This window comes from Mus caroli, unplaced genomic scaffold (genome assembly GCF_978045245.1).
Source record: "Mus caroli unplaced genomic scaffold, Mus_caroli_1 scaffold_13, whole genome shotgun sequence".
Taxonomy (NCBI): Eukaryota; Metazoa; Chordata; class Mammalia; order Rodentia; family Muridae; genus Mus; species Mus caroli.
Genome location: NW_028227268.1, coordinates 108120961 through 108138311, shown reverse-complemented (window position 1 = coordinate 108138311; position 17351 = coordinate 108120961).

The following is a 17351-nucleotide window of genomic DNA, read 5'->3' as shown; positions in this document are numbered from 1 at the left end:
TCAGCCAACCATTACACTGAGTGTGGTGTCCCTGATGGAGGAGTTAGAGAAAGTACTGAAGGATCTGAAATGGTTTGCAATCCCATAGGAAAACAACTATACACCACAGAGCTCCCAGGGAGACACAGAGAGAGACAGAGACAGAGAGAGAGACAGAGAGAGAGACAGATAAAGATACTGAGACAGAGACACAGAGACAGAGATACCAAGAGAGAAAGGTGACAAAACAAATTCTAATGATATTCTGCTGTACTGATAGATTAGTGCCTGGTTCAGCTATCAGCAGTGAATCTTCCTCCTTCAGTAGATGGTAAGAAATATGATAAGCCTCACACAGACTGTATGCAGAGAACACTCAGCCATTAGTGGGATATTTTCATTGAATCCCTTCACTCAAATCTCAGAGATACTTGTGGAAAAGGAGACAACAGGAGTGTAAGAACAAGAGACCATGAAGTGTACCAAGAAAACAAGGTCATCTCAATTAACAAAAACAAACTCAGGTGACAGCACATGCTGGCAAGGATGTGGAGAAAGAGGAACACTCCTTGATTGCTGATGGGATTGCAAACTTGTACAACCACTCTGGAAATCAGTCTGGCGGTTCCTCAGAAAAATGGACAAAAATACTACTGGAAGATCCAGCAATACCTCTCCTGGGCATATACCCAGAAGATGTTCCACCTGGTAATAAGAACAAATACTCTGCTATATTCAGAGCAGCCTTATTTATAATAATCAGAAGTTGGAAAGAAACCAGATGTCCCTCAACAGAGGAATGGATACAGAAAATGTGATACATTTACACAATGGAGTACTATTCAGCTATTAAAAACAATGAATTTATGAAATTCTTAGGCAAATGGATTTCTCTGGAGAATATCATCCTGAGTGACGTAACCCAATCACAAAAGAACTCACTTAAAATATGCACTCACTGATAAGTGGATATTAGCCCAGAAACTTCGAATACCCAAGATACAATTTGCAGAAGACAAGAAAATCAAGAAGAAGGAAGACCAAGGTATGTATACTTCATTCCTCCTTAGAATAGGGAAAAAATACACATATAAGTAATTAAAGACAAAGTTTGGAGCTGAGACCAAAGGATGGAACATCCAGAGACTGCCCCAACTGAGGATCCATCCCATAATCATCCACCAAAAGCAGACAAAATTGCATATGCTAGCAAGGTTTTGCTGAAAGGACCCTGACATAGCTGTCTCTTGTGAGGCTATGCCAGTGCCTGGCAAATACAGAGTGGATGCTCACAGTTATCTATTGGGTGGAACACAGGGCCCACAAAGTAGGAGCTAGATAAAGTAACCAAGGAGCTGAAGGGGCCTGCAACCCTATAGGTAGAACAACAATATGAACTAAACAGTACCCACAGAGTGCATGTCTCTAGCTACATATGTAGCAGAAGATGGCCTAGTCAGACATCACTGGGAAGAAAGGCCCCTTGGTCTGGCAAACATTATATGCCCCAGTACAGGGGATCACCAGGGCCAAGAAGTGGGAGTGGGTGAGTACAGGTGGAGGGTGGAGGGAACCTTCAGGATAGCATTTGAAATGTAAATAAAGAAAATATCAAATAAAAATAATGAGTTCTTCATTTTATCCTAAAACAAAAAAATATAACTTCTTCTCAGCACCTCGTGGTACTTTCTCCAAAATTGACCACATAATTGGTCACAAAAGAAGCCTCAACAGGTACAAAAATATTTAAATTGTCCCATGCATCCTATCAAATTACCATGGATTAAGGCTGATCTTCAATAACAAAATTAATAATAGAAAGCCAACATTCATGTGGAAACTGAACAACACTCTTCTCAATGATATCTTGGTCAAGGAAGGAATAAAGAAAGAAATTAAGGACTTTTTAGAGTTTAATGAAAATGAAGCCACAACATACCCAAAATTATAGGACACAATGAACGCAATTCTACAAGGAAAACTCAGAGCTCTGAGTGCCTCCAAAAAGAAATTAGAGAGAGCACACACTAGCAGCTTGACAACACACCAAAAAGCTCTAGAACAAAAGGAAACAAATTCCCCCAAGAGGAGTAGACCACAGGAAATAATCAAACTCAGGGGCGAAATCAACCAAGTGGAAACAAGAAGAACGATTCAAAGAATCAACCAAAGGAGGACCTGGTTCTTTGAGAAAATCAACAAGATAGAAAAACCCTTAGAAAGACTCACTAGAGGGCACAGAGAAAGCATTCTAATTAACAAAATCAGAAATGAAAAGGGAGACATAACAACAGATCCTAAAGAAATCCAAAACACCATCAGAACCTTCTACAAAAGGCTATACACAATAAAAGTGGAGAACCTGGATGAAATGGACAAGTTTCTAGACAGATACCGTGTACCAAAGTTAAATCAAGATCAGGTTAATGTTCTAAACAGTCCTATATCCCCTAAAGAAATAGAAGCAGTCATTAATAGTCTCCCAACCAAAAAAAAAAAAAAAAAAAAAGCCCAGGACCAGATGGGTTTAGTGCAGAGTTCTATCAAACCTCCAAAGAAGATCTAATCACAGTTCTTCACAAACTATTCCACAAAGTAGAAGCAGAAGGTACTCTACCCAACTCATTCTATGAAACCACAATTACTCTAATACCTAAACCACAAAAAGACATAACAAAGATAGAGAACTACAGACCAATTTCCCTTATGAATATCGATGCAAAAATCCTCAATAAAGTTCTCGCTAATCGAATCCAAGAACACATCAAAGCAATCATCCATCCTGACCAAGTAGGTTTCATTCCAGGGATGAAAGGATGGTTCAATATACAGAAATACATCAAAGTAATCCAGTATATAAACAAACTCAAAGACAAAAAACACATGATCATCTCGTTAGATGCGGAGAAAGCATTTGACAAAATCTAAGACCCATTCATGATAAAAGTCTTGGAAAGATCAGGAATTCAAGGCCCATACCTAAACATGATAAAAGCAATCTACAGCAAACCAGTAGCCAACATCAAAGTAAATGGTGAGAAGCTGGAAGAAATACCACTAAAATCAGGGACTAGACAAGGCTGCCCACTTTTGCCCTACCTATTAAACATTGTACTTGAAGTCCTAGCCAGAGCAATTCGACAACAAAAGGAGATCAATGTGATACAAATTGGAAAGGAAGAAGTCAAAATATCACTTTTTGCAGATGATATGATAGTATATATAAGTGATCCTAAAAATTCCACCAGAGAACTCCTAAGCCTGATAAACAGCTTCAATGAAGTAGCTGGATATAAAATTAACTCAAACAACTCAATGGCCTTTCTCTACACAAAGGATAAACAGGCTAAGAAAGAAATTAGGGAAACAACACCCTTCTCAATAGTAACAGATAATATAAAATACCTTGGCTTGACTCTAACTAAGGAAGTGAAATATCCGTATGATAAGAACTTCAAGTCTCCTAAGAAAGAAATTAAAGAAGATCTCAGAAGATGGAAAGATCTCCCATGCTCAGTGCTTGGCAGGATCAATATAGTAAAAATGACTATCTTGCCAAAAGCAATCTACAGATTCAATGCAATCCCCATCAAAATTCTAACTCAATTCTTTAACAAATTAGAAAGGGCAATCTGCAAATTCATCTGGAATAATAAAAAACCTAGAATAGCAAAAACTCTTCTCGAGGATAAAAAAAAAAAAAACCTCTGTTGGAATCACCATGCCTGACCTAAAGCTGTATGTACTGCAGAGCAAATGTGATAAAAAACTGCATGGTACTGGTATAGCTACAGATAAGTAGACCAATGGAATAAAATTGAAGACCCAGAAATGAACCCACACACCTATGGTCACTTGATCTTTGACAAGGGAGCAAGAACCATCCAGTGGATAAAAGACAGCATTTTCATCAAATGGTGCTGGCACAACTGGTGGTTATCATGTAAAATTCGAATTGATCCATTCCTATCTCCTTATACTAAGATCAAATCTAAGTGGATTAAGGAACTCCACATAAAACCAGAGACACTGAAATTTATAGAGGAGAAAGTAGGGAAAAGCCTCGAAGATATGGGTACAGGGGAAAAATTCCTGAATAGAACAGCAATGACTTGTGCTGTAAGATAGAGAATAGAAAAAAGGGACCTCATAAAATTGCAAAGCTTCTGTAAGGCAAAAGACACTGTCAATAAGACAAAAAGGCCACCAACAGATGGGGAAAGGATCTTTACCTATCCTAAATCACATAGGGGACTAATATATAATATATAATATATATAAAGAACACAAGAAGGTGGACTCCAGAAAATCAAATAACCCCATTAAAAAATGAGGCTCAGAGCTAAACAAAGAATTCTCACCTGAGGAATACAGAATGGCTGAGAAGCACCTGAAAAAAATGTTCAACATCCTTGATCATCAGGGAAATGCCAATCAAAACAACCCTGAGATTCTACCTCACACCAGTCAGAATGGCTAAGATAAAAATCTCAGGTGACAGCAGATGGTGGTGAGGATGTGGAGAAAGAGGAACACTCCTCCATTGTTGGTGGGATTGCCAGCTTGTACAAGCACTCTGGAAATCAGTCTGGCGGTTCCTCAGAAAATTGGACATAGTACTCCCGGAGGATCCCGCAATACCTCTCCTGGGCATATATCCAGAAGATGTTCCAACCGGTAAGAAGGACACATACACCACTATGTTCATAGCAGCCTTATTTATAATAGCCAGAATCTGGAAAGAGCCCAATTGCCCCTCAACAAAGGAATGGATACAGAAAATGTGGTACATTTACACAATGTAGTACTACTCAGCTATTAAAAAGAATGAATTTATGAAATTCCTAGGCAAATGGTTGGCCCTGGAGGGCATCATCCTGCATGAGGTAACCCAATCACAAAAGAACTCACACAATATGTACTCACTGATATTGGATATTATTAGCCCAGAAACTTAGAATACCCAAGATATAAGATACAATTTGCTAAACACATGAAAGTCAAGAAGAACAAAGACCAAAGTGTGAACACTTTGCCTTTTCTTAGAATTGGGACCAAAACACCCATGGAAGGAGTTACAGAGACACAGCTTGGAGTTGAGGGGAAAGGTTGGACCATCTAGAGACTGCCATATCCAGGGATCCATCCCATAATCAGCCTACAAACACTGTCACCATTGCATACACTAGCAAGATTTTGCTGAAAGGACTCAGATATAGCTGTCTCTTGTGATACTATGCCGGGGCCTAGCAAACACAGAAGTGGATTCTCACAGACAGCTATTGGATGGATCACAGGGCCCACAATGAAGGAGCCAGAGAAAGTAACAAAGGAGCTAAAAGGATCTGCAACCCTATAGGTGGAACAATAATATGAACTACCCAGTACCATCCAGAGCTTGTGTCTCTAGCTGCATATGTAGCAGAAGATGGCCTAGTGGGTCATCAGTGGAAAGAGAGTCCCATTGGTCATTCAAACTTTCTGCCTCAGTACAGGGGAATGCCAGGGTCAAGAAGTGGGAGTGAGTGGGTGGGGTAGTGGGTGGGGGAGCATGTGGGAGACTTTTGGGATGCATTGGAAATGTAAATGAATAAATACCTAATTAAAAAAAATAATGAGTTCTTGAAATTTTTAGACAAATGGATGAATCTGGAGGATATCATCATAAGTGAGTTAACCCAATCACAAAAGAACACACATGATATGCACTCACTGATAAGTGGATATTAACCCAGAATCTCAGGATACCATAGATTTAATTTTCAAACCACATGAAGCTCAAGAAAAATGTCCACCATAGTGTGTATACTTTGATCCTTCTTAGAAGAGAGAACAAAATAACTATGGAAGGAATTAGGAGACAAACTTTGGAGCAGAGCCTGAAGGAATGACCATCCAGAAACTGTCCCACCTGGCTATCCATCCCATAAACAACCACCAAACCCAGACACTATTACAGGGCATTGTGGCGCATTCCTTTAATCCCAGCACTTGTGAGGCAGAGGCAGGCGGATTTCTGAATTTGAGACCAGTCTGGTCTACAAAGTGATTTCCAGGATAGCCAAGGATACACAGAGAAACCCTGTCTCGAAAAACCAAAAAAAAAAAAAAAAAAAAAAAAAACCCAAAAAAAAAACCAACAAAAAAAAACTTTCTGACAGGAACCTGATATAGCTGTCTCCTGAGAGACTCTGCCAGTGCTTGACTAATACAGTAGTGGATGCTATCATTCATGCTTTAGATGGAGCACAGGGTCCACAATGAAGGAGCTAGAGAAAGTGACCAAGGTACTGAAGGGGCCTGTAGCACAATAGGTGAACAACAATATGAACTAGCCAGTAGTAACCCCAGAGCTCTCTGGGACTAAACCACCAATCAAAGAATACACATAGAGGTACTCGTAGCTCTAGCTGCATATGTAGCAGAGGATGGCCTAGTTGGTCATCAATGGGAGGAGAGGCCCTTGGTCCTTTGAAGGTTCTATGACCCAGTAGTGTAATGCCTGGGCCAGGAAGTAGGAGTGGGTGGATTGTGGAGCAGGGGGAGGAGCAAGAGTAAAGAGGATTTTAGGAGGGGAAACTAGAAAAGGGGATAACTTTTGAAATGTAAATATAGAAATATCTAATAAAAAATTCTAGACTACGGTACTCTGTTGTTTATCACTACCAAAATAGATGTTCCTGCAAATACAATATATAATTTTGATTAACTACTACACTTGTTTATGTTAATGTAAAAAAAGAGTTTTTTCTTGATAATTCAAGTGAGCTGCATCCAACCAACTGAAGCCTTTAATAACAACAGCTAATAGTTTAGAGAAGCAATTCTGCCTTCAGGCAGAACACTAAAAAGCTAGTTGAAGTGTGAGCCTGGCAGGTTTTGTTGTGGATTAAGTCTAGTTAATCCTTAGCTTCTTAAGATAAGGAGCAGGGGGAGGAGTTTGGGTATTTTCAGAGAGAAAACCAGGAAAGTGGATAGCATTTGAAATATAAATAAAGAAAATATCTAATAAAAAATTGAAAAAAGTGCTAAGGTCTGTGTTCTTGTCATGTTTATTGTCCACTTGATACAATAAATAAGGAGACACTTCAATTGAATAATGTCTCAGATCACACTAGCCTATGGTCATGTATTTGAGAAATTGTTTTGGTCAATAATTGATAGCAGAGAGCCCACATCACTGTGGGTGGCCATTAGCCTATGCAGGTGGAGTTATATAAATTAAGGCAGCTTAGTATGAGCCTATCAACAACCAAATGTGATGTAGTCGGCAACATTCCTGCATGGTTTCTGCTTCATTTGCTTCTTCAGTTGCTGATCTGATTTTCACAAACACTTGGATGTATAAAGTAAATGTACCTTTCATTACTCAAGTTGATATGGGTCTGAGTGTTTCATCAAAGCATGGTTAGAAAATCAAACCAGAACAGTGCAACATGTAGAAGTTTGGTATCTGATAGATATTGCTATACCTTTTCAAGTAAGAAAACCAATTTTGTAATTACAATTCTTTTTGGGAAGTGGTTTTAAGGCAGTGTTTGATTATCACTGTTCCTAAGTCAACATCAACACAGGGCATGTGGAATTTTTAGCCAAAATATTCTATTGATTTCTGCTCAATAGATAGGGTTATTGATTTTCCTTAATTTACAAATTTATAGATCAACTTTTCAACTTCCTTTAACCTCAGGCCTCAGTTGAATCCACAGACCCTAATTACAGAGCCTTGCTTTGTCACCCAAGGTAGGTTGCTTATTTGCTATCAGCTCAGGATGAGTGAATTTTTTATTACAATCACCTACAGACTGGGATTCCCAGGTTTTTTCTCCACTTTTAAATACATCACAGGGCAAATGTCAACATAGAAGGAAAGCTGACTAAAGCACCCTGAATCTTCCCTGAAATGACTCATCATGTAAAATCAACTAGTTCTTTGCCATTTAATTTTTCTTTTACTGTAGAGTTTTTATTCTAGAAACTATTGGTTAAATTGACCAAATATTTATATAAAGAACCAACCTAAATTAATCCTTTGGAGATAATATTCTTTGTTTATTTTAACAAAGTCATCATAGTGAAGTAAACAATCATTGTTGGTAAAGATTTGTCTGGGCCTGGGAATATCTAGCTTTTTCGTCTTTGAAGAGTTACTCATTAATGTTCAAGCCATATGAAACACCACAACTATACAATATATAAACCCATGTAATATAAAAGTAGATGTGAAATGTAAGTCTGACAATGTAAGTCTTCAAGGTTTTTTTTCTTTTTTACTTTAAAAATTTTTATTGGTTATTTTATTTATTTATATTTAAAATGTTACCCCCTTCAGGGTTTCCCTCCTACAAACTCCTATCTCATCCCCACTGCTTCTACGAGGGTGCTCTCCACCTACTCACCCACAGATGTAGATCTGTATTGGGAAGGATCTAGCCAATCCTCTCAAGAGACATCCATATTAGGCTCCTATCAGCAAGCACATTTTGGCATCAACAATAGTGTTTGTGGTTAGGGGCTGCATATGGGATGGATACCCAGGTGGGGCAGTCTCTGGATGGCCTTTCCTTCCATCTTTGCTCCACTCTTTGTTCCTGTCTTACCTTTAGACAGAAGTTACTCTGGGTTAATATTTTTGTGGTTAGTGTGGCCCCTTCCTCAACTGGGTTCCATGCCTAACCACTGGATTAGCTCTGTACAGGTTCTATCTTCTATTTGTTGGGTATTTTGGCCACTGGGTCCTGGAAACCTCTTGCTTCACTGGCATTCTAGTTTCTACCACCAGCTCCCCATCCTCCACTGCTTCACATTAAAACCTTACAAAATAAAACTTAAAACATCACATAAAATTTATATAAGGCAAGGTAAAGGTAGTGATGAAACATTCTGCTATAGTCCATAGATCAGTGCCTTATTTAGTGGCATCATCAGAAAACTTTCCTCTTTAGAGAGGAACAAATACAGTGATGCACAGACACACTACACAGAAAATCTAAGTACACACAGGTCCAAATGGTATGTCTCCATCAGAACTCTGGGTACCATGAGGAAAAGGACACAGAATCAGCATAAAAGCCAGAGAGGACATACAATACCAGAAGAACAAGTATCTCTAAATCAATTAAACAAAGCTCATGTTAATTCCCAGATACTGCATGAGGTCCACACCATGTCCTCTGTGAACATATAGCTTTCAGTTTAGGCTTTTTATAGGACTGTGGGTGTGTGAATGAGAGGGTCTCTGATGCTTTTGCCTTCTCTTGGGTAATTTTTCTATATCTGGTTTACTTAAGCAGCCATTTACCTTCACAGAATCTTAAAAAAGACCCCATCTCTCTGTCTTCACTCTTTTAAGTTGTGCCTTTCTAACAAAGAATAGTCAGTCATTGCTTGAATAGGAAAGAAATATCTACCTGCCTTTCATCAAAATTCTGGAAAAACCACAGAACATTTGGGGAAAAAAGAAAGGAAAAAAACACATAAACTCTAAATAAAATTTGTTCAGTGGCATTTCAAGAAAACCTTTAAAATCATAGAATGCTTGTCTTATTGACTTCTCAAACCTTACAGGGCAGAACATTGGTGTAATCTGCTAGCATGCCTAATAGTCTAAATTCTTTGCTGATACTCTATAGTTCATTGTGCAATAAGCTGTGCCTGTTCTAAAATGCTGAGCAGCTTGCAAACACTGTGTTGTGTACCAGTCTCTCAGTAATGTTTCAAGGATCAGATGTTGAGGTTAACATTGAACATCTTAAGAAAATGAAAATAAGAACATAAATATTGAACCTGACCTTACATAGAAATATCTTTAAAAAATGTTCAACATCCTTTATCATCAGGGAAATGCAAATCAAAACAATCCTGAGATTCCACCTCACACCAGTCAGAATGGCTAAGATCAAAAATTCAGGTGACAGCAGATGCTGGTGAGGATGTGGAGAAAGAGGAACACTCCTCCATTGTTGGTGGGATTGCAAGCTTGTACAAGCACTCTAGAAATCAGTCTGGAGGTTCCTCAGAAAACTGGACATAGTACTACCGGAGGATCCAGCAATACCTCTCCTGGGCATATATCCAGAAGATGTCCCAACCGGTAAGAAGGACACATGCTCCACTATGTTCATAGCAGCCTTATTTATAATAGCCAGAAGCTGGAAAGAACCCAGATGCCCCTCAACAGAGGAATGGATACAGAAAATATGGTACATTTACACAATGTACTCAGCTATTAAAAAGAATGAATTTATGAAATTCCTAGCCAAATGGATGGACCTGGAGGGCATCATCTTGAGTGAGGTAACACAATCACAAAGGAACTCACACAATATGTATTCACTGATAAGTGGATATTAGCCCAAAACTTAGGATACCCAAGATATAAGAAACAATTTGCTAAATGCATGAAACTCAAGAAGAATGAAGACCAAAGTGTGGACACTGTGCCCCTTCTTACAAGTGGGAACAAAACACCCAGGGAAGGAGTTACAGATGCAAAGTTTGGAGTTGTGATGAAAGGATGGGCCATCTAGAGACTGCCATATCCAGGGATCCATCCCATAATCAGCTTCCAAACGCTGACACCATTGCATACACTAGCAAGATTTTGCTGAAAGGACCCAGATATAGCTCTCTCTTGTGAAACTATGCCGGGGCCAAACAAACACAGAAGTGGATGCTCACTGTCAGCTATTGGACGGATCACAGGGCTCCCAATGGAGAAGCTAGAGAAAGTACCCAAGGAGCTGAAGGGATCTGCAACCCTATAGTTGGAACAACAATATGAACTAACCAGTACCCCAGAGCTCTTGTCTCTAGCTGCATATGTATCGAAAGATGGCCTAGTCGGCCATCACTGGAAAGAGAGGCCCATTGGACTTGCAAACTTTATATGCCCCAATACAGGGGAATGCCAGGGCCAAAAGAATGGGAATGGGTGGGTAGGGAAGTGGGGGGATATGGGGGACTTTTGGGATAGCATTGGAAATGTAATTGAGGAAAATACGTAATAAAAAAAAATCCACATCATAAAGACGAAAACAATCACTTTCAATTGTGGAAGGCTACATAACTAGATTCCATGAAAATGCTGCATGCTAAACAGCACCTTTTATACCATGTGACAGATATCAACTCGCCTCAGCAGCAAGAGTTTCTTTTCCACAGTAGATCTTAGACCCTGCATTAAATATAAGTACTAATATTTTAATCCAGATATGTTGCTATGGCAAACACTTGATGCTGAATGTCATGTTAAAATGGGTGGAGCTATTTAGCTATTTTTCATTTTGGAAATGCTAGAATTGAACATCTCTATCCTTGGTCTCTGATAAAAAAAATCTCTAACTATATTATAGCAGAGAGATAGTATGGCCCACAGGAAAATATATGATGGTTCAAGCTGTGAATATAGACAATATCAGAAGTTTGCCTTACAAGGGTGATAATGACCCACACAGTTATTATTAGAGCAAATTTTGAAGGGTTCCTAAGCATTTCTTTAATGTTGTATTGGAAATAAAGATCATAGCACATGCACCTTTTGGGGACAATCCATGTGCAAATCATATCATAGTGTTCTCTTTTAGACAGACAGGTTAATATACATTCACACAGAGAAGCTGTATTGAGTCAACTACCAACAAACAAATGCCAAGCACAGCTGAAAATCAGAAGCTAGAGGAGGCATGTGGCAAATTTCCCACTAGAAGTGGCTACAGCATTCATGAGAACCAACGTTGCTGACATGGACATCATCATCTGCCATCCTGAAGTAGGGTCAATCTTTTTAAACCAGTTTCTGCTTACTCATTGCAGAGCAATATAATAATGATACAACATATTTTCTTCTTTCTTACATTTTTTAAAAAATAGAATATTTCTGTAAGTCCAAATTAGCCTGGTCCCACACTATGTTGTCTGGTATTTCCTCCAACTCATGACAATTCTGCTGTCTCAGTCTCTAAAATTCTGGAATTGTATATGTTACTTATCATGTACAGTTAGTATAGCATATTTTTCTGAACACATAAAAATTATTTTTATATTATCACTATTTTCAAGAGTCATTGTATAATCTAGTTGTTTCTTTGAGAAATTAATACAAGATATTTAATCATACCTTCTCCCTACTCCACCCAGACTCTTTTCTGAATTCCTAAATACAAACATAATGTTCTTACATTTTTTTCATTTTTTTAAATTTGTATTTAATCTTTTCTTACAGTCCAGATTTTATACCCTTCCCAGTCCACCCTCTGACTGTTCATCATCCCATACCTCCTCCCCTGTCACCATGAGAATGTCCATGCTACTTCATCACCCCACCCCACCAGACCTCTCCACTCCCTGGGGCCTCCAGTCTCTTTAGGGTTACATGCATCTTCTCTGACTTAACCTAGACTCTGCAGTCCTCTGCTCTATATGTATTGGGGGTCTCATATCATCTGGTGTATGTTTCCTGGTTGGTGGCGCAGTGTATGAGAAATCTCAAGGTTCCAGGTTAGTTGAGACTGCTGGTTCTCCTACAGTGTCATTCTTTTTCTCAGCTTCTTACAGCTTTTCATTAATTCAACCATGGGGGTCAGAAGCTTCTGTTCATTGGTCGGGTGTAAATATCTGACTCTCAGTAGCTTTATGGGTCTTTTTGAGGGCAATCATGATAGTCCCTTTTGATGAGCATACCATAGCATCAATAATAGTGTCAGACCTTGTGGCCTTCTCTTCAGCTAGATCTCAATTTGGGCCTTTCACTGGATCTCTTTTTCCTCGGGCTCTTCTCCATTTTTGTCTCTGCAGTTCTTTCAGACAGAAACAGTTATGGTTTTTTTTTTTTTTTTTTTTTTTTTGACTGTGGGATGGCAACCACATCCCTCACTTTATGCCCTGTCTTTCTGTTGGAGGTGGGCTCTATAAGTTCCCTATCCCCACTATAGAGTATTTCATCTAAGGTCCTTCCCCTCAAGTCATGAGAGTCTCTCACTTCCCTGTCCCCTCCCACTGGTCTCTGGTATATTCTGGAGCTGCACCATGACCACCACCACCTTGTATCTCCCAAGGTTCCCTGTTTCTGTTCTTTCTGCTGGCCCTAAGGGCTTCTGTCCTGTTCCATCCGAACAACACCTGATCATGTTCCCCTCCCTGCCCCCTTTTCCACCCATGTGTCTCCTTCCCTCCCTACTCCTGTGATTTATTTCTTCTCCCTCCCAAGTGGGATTGAGGAATCCTCACTTGACCCTTCATCTTGTTAACCTTTTTTGAGTTCTGTGGATTTGATCCTGATCTTTCTTAAAAAAAACAAAAACACACTTAAAGCAAATACACAAATCACATACACACACAAATGCACACATACACAAACACACTTATGCACACACATACACACACACACACATGTGCAAATGCACATACATAAGTACATGCCCATGCTCACACTCACATAAGTCCAAGTTGTATTGGCCAACCACTGTTGAGCATTTTTTATGTCTAGGAGTGTAGTTGCTATACCTAGTGAGAGACTGTTGAAAAAAATCTGATTTTCCTTTTCCAGAAGACAGCAGTTATAAATAGTTCCTTGAATGGTGCAGGGTGTTCTTCTCACTTTCCCTCCTTTAAGATGATATTATTTCTTCATTGGCATTGAACTTGTGTAGTTCTGATGTATGCTGTCACTCTTTATGGCTCTTACAATCTTTCCATTGCCTTGATCTCAAATTTTACACACACACACACACACACACACAGATGCACGTGTGTGGTGTGTGTGTGTGTGTGTATGTACGTGTGTGTATAAATTTATGTGTATATGCCATTAGAAGTTGTTTTACTAATGTTCATTTACCCAACTAATAGGATTTTTTCCTATGGCTCATGATTTATTTACCATCCAGTTCTTCACTTCATTAACAATGTCAGGAATAGCTTTCACCTCATGGAAAGAAACTTTAACCCAATCAAAACAGTTGGTTACTCACATAACATTTGTCACACTGCTGCACTAATGAGTATCTTTCAAATCCAGATCATTTAGGTGGATCATAGGGTTAATATTTCATATCATAAATGATTAATTTTCCCCTTCTTAGAGTGTATATAGCCTCTTCCAATACTAAGAGTGATGAAGACTCTAGTTGAGTATCAGTTCGATTCCTCATAGTTCTACAAAAAGCATATTTGGTGTCTTCACCAATAGTATCTTAGTATGAATTGTGAACCAATACCAATGGTAATAGCATTTAATATCTGGGAAGTTTACAAGTTACTTTTTGCAAAACAATTCAAAAGGAAACAACCTATCCCTGGTACTGGGGATTTTGTTTGGTAGCATATGATATCTATGTTGACCCATATTATGTTTATTAGAGAATTTTTAATTCTCTATTATCAATCACGTCTCTTTCTTAAGGTTGCTCCAAATAATATTATATGGCATCGTTGTTTACTGATAAAAAGTATGCATATGGGGTCATTTTAAATGATATTCATTTATGTTTTAAACATTTATCATACCTTAGAAGCATAATTCATTTTCCAAGTATACTATTTATATTCAATGTCTGTGGCTGTATGTCTTTTAACATGCCCTAAAGGAAGAATCTCTACTTGCTCAGCTCCCATACTAGTAATCTCATCTGAAACACTTGAGGATAGTACAACCTAATGAAGACCAAATCCATGAGAGGAAATTTATGAATGCAGCCCAACATATTATAAACGGCAACCTTATACCCCAGTGTGTAAAGATTGGATATCCTACAAGGTTTATCTCATTGTAATTCCAATATATAATATTATTTGTTACTTTCTAGATAATATGACAAGTGTCTAGTATAAACTATTTCAAAGACTAACCTGTAAATTTGAAGTTGCAATATTTCCAAGTATCATTTAAAACTCAGTGTTATCTTATCTATTAATTATGAGAGCATTTTGTAAAATATAGAGAAGTAAATTAAAATATATTATTAATATCTCTAAGAAATTTGAGAGAGACAAAGAGCAGCACACAGAGACATGTTGATGTGGAAAAAAGACATTTTAAGAAGTCCAGGTAACTTATAAACTGTAAATTGTATAAAAGACTCCAGCTCTTCCGTTTGCCTGGATAGTTGTTACTGTTAATACCGCATGCTTAAGAAGATACTTAAACAAAGTAAGTCTAACTGGTTTTGTTTCTGGCCTTCCTACTTTAATACAAATATAACAGAAAGAAAGTGGAAGAAAGAAGAACTATACTGGAATCTGGATTTATTATTTTTTTCAATCTTTGATTTTAAGCCATAGTAATCCACATATTGTTTACAAATTTCACAGGAATGCTAAGCTTTGAAAATCACCTGACCTCAAATTTTCCTCTAATTTGTTGCCAGTTTTGGAAATAGATTGCTGATGGGGAAGTGAAACCTTTTGCCTGCTGTTTAGGGAAAGAATTTCCTCCAGATGAGATTCATGACTAGTCTTATATGCATAATTAGATTAGAACTCATCTTAAAGGTGACCTTGATTTATTTAGCTGGTTAGTCAGTAGATACTTTATGGAGTTCAATATTCTAAAGATTGATCAAAAAAGGAAAGTTTTAATGTCCCTAATAGGGTCATTAGTGAAATCACTAGAAGAAATTAAACTGAAGGACAATCTCAACAAACGTCTTTTTAGTACTAATAGCATACCCCTGAGAACATTAATAGCCAGTGCAAATTGGTGTCTATTTCCTTTATCTCATTTTCTTTATCTGACTTAAGTAGATAACAGATGATTACAGTGAATATAAATTAGAAGCATTCCTGTTTTCCAAACTTGCTCAATTGAAAATAAATGCAATGACCTTTAAATATTCAAGGAGAACTTTTATGGAAACTCAATCATATTTTCAAAGGCTGATGTTTTTATAGACAATAATAGAATTGTATTATTTTCAATGTGGAAGTATATCAGCAAATTTATGAGTTAGCATTTATTTCTGTTTTGATTTGTGAATAATTAGACAATAGAAGTGAATGAAAATTTTCTGCACAACGATGGCTTAAGAGTCTCAAAATTATGATAAAAGACAGCACCAATTACAGACAGTTTCACTGGCAAGAGCAATGTGTACAATTTCATGCAATAGCTGCCATACTCCCCAGTAGACTTAGATGCCATGGACAGAACACTAGAGTCAGACCAGGATTGTTGTTTCTCACTTAGACTGTTACAGCATGTAGAACATGATATCCTGACTTGACTGTTGTTCTTCTAATAAAAGAAAGATAAAGAAGTATGTCTTGGCCTATTAATGTAAGAATCAAATCAGTTAAAAATGTGAAAGCAATCTAAAAACTACAAAATTCCATTTAGGTAAAAGAGATTTGAGAGATAATACAATTTGATTTTCAAGCCTGGAATTATATGAGTATCCTAACTAGCATAAACCATTATTGATCATGCAGTAACTTCTTTCTTCTTACATCACATGAATAGAGCCCAGGATATTTAAGTAGCTCTTCTAGCTAGAATTCATTCCCTAGAAGTACAATTTGAATAGATTATTATAATTATTTTGTTAAAACTTAAATTCTAAGACTATTCCATTTAAATTCCTTGAAAATATAGTATTACAAAAGAAATATGGAAGCATCAAAATGCCTACTAGAAAACTAAACATGTTTTCAAATATTATAAGATACCAAACAGAGCTGTGAATGATGCCTTGTATATGATAACATCCATTAGAATAGCATGAGCACATTTAGACAATTTAATACTGATGTAGCAAACACTATAAAATATAGATACAAAACTACAGGGAAAAATTAATCAAGAGTTGGCTTTATACTATTAACCAAAATCTTGGTTATGTTGACATACCATTTCTCCCAAAGTGACCGGTGAATTTCAACAGAATTTCAAGCAAAACCCCTTAAGATTTTTTTTTTTTTTGGAGGGAGGAGAAAGTTGAAAATTCATCCAAAGTCTTTTTAAAGAAATAAATACTATATTGTAAAGTAATTTTAGAAAATATTTTCAATGCCAATTGAAACATGAAGCTTTAGGGGAATTATAGCTATATTGAGAAGGGAGGGATAAGAATTCTTTACCTTAGACCCTAGTCAGAAATTCTTCCCAAGAATTCTGACACATTTAATAACTCCTTAAAGAGATTCAGGGAATATAAAAGTGAGGAACATAAAAGTATGGTGATTTTGAGAGAAATATATACATTAATAAATATCATCATTATCTGACTAGAGTTAATAATTTAAATAATATAATTTATATATCAAAAGTTATAATAAATGAATAAACATAATAATTAACATAATTGGAATTTATGAAATATGGCCTAAATTTGGAAAGTAAAAAAGGTGCAAGTTCCTGACAAAATGACTCATTGTCC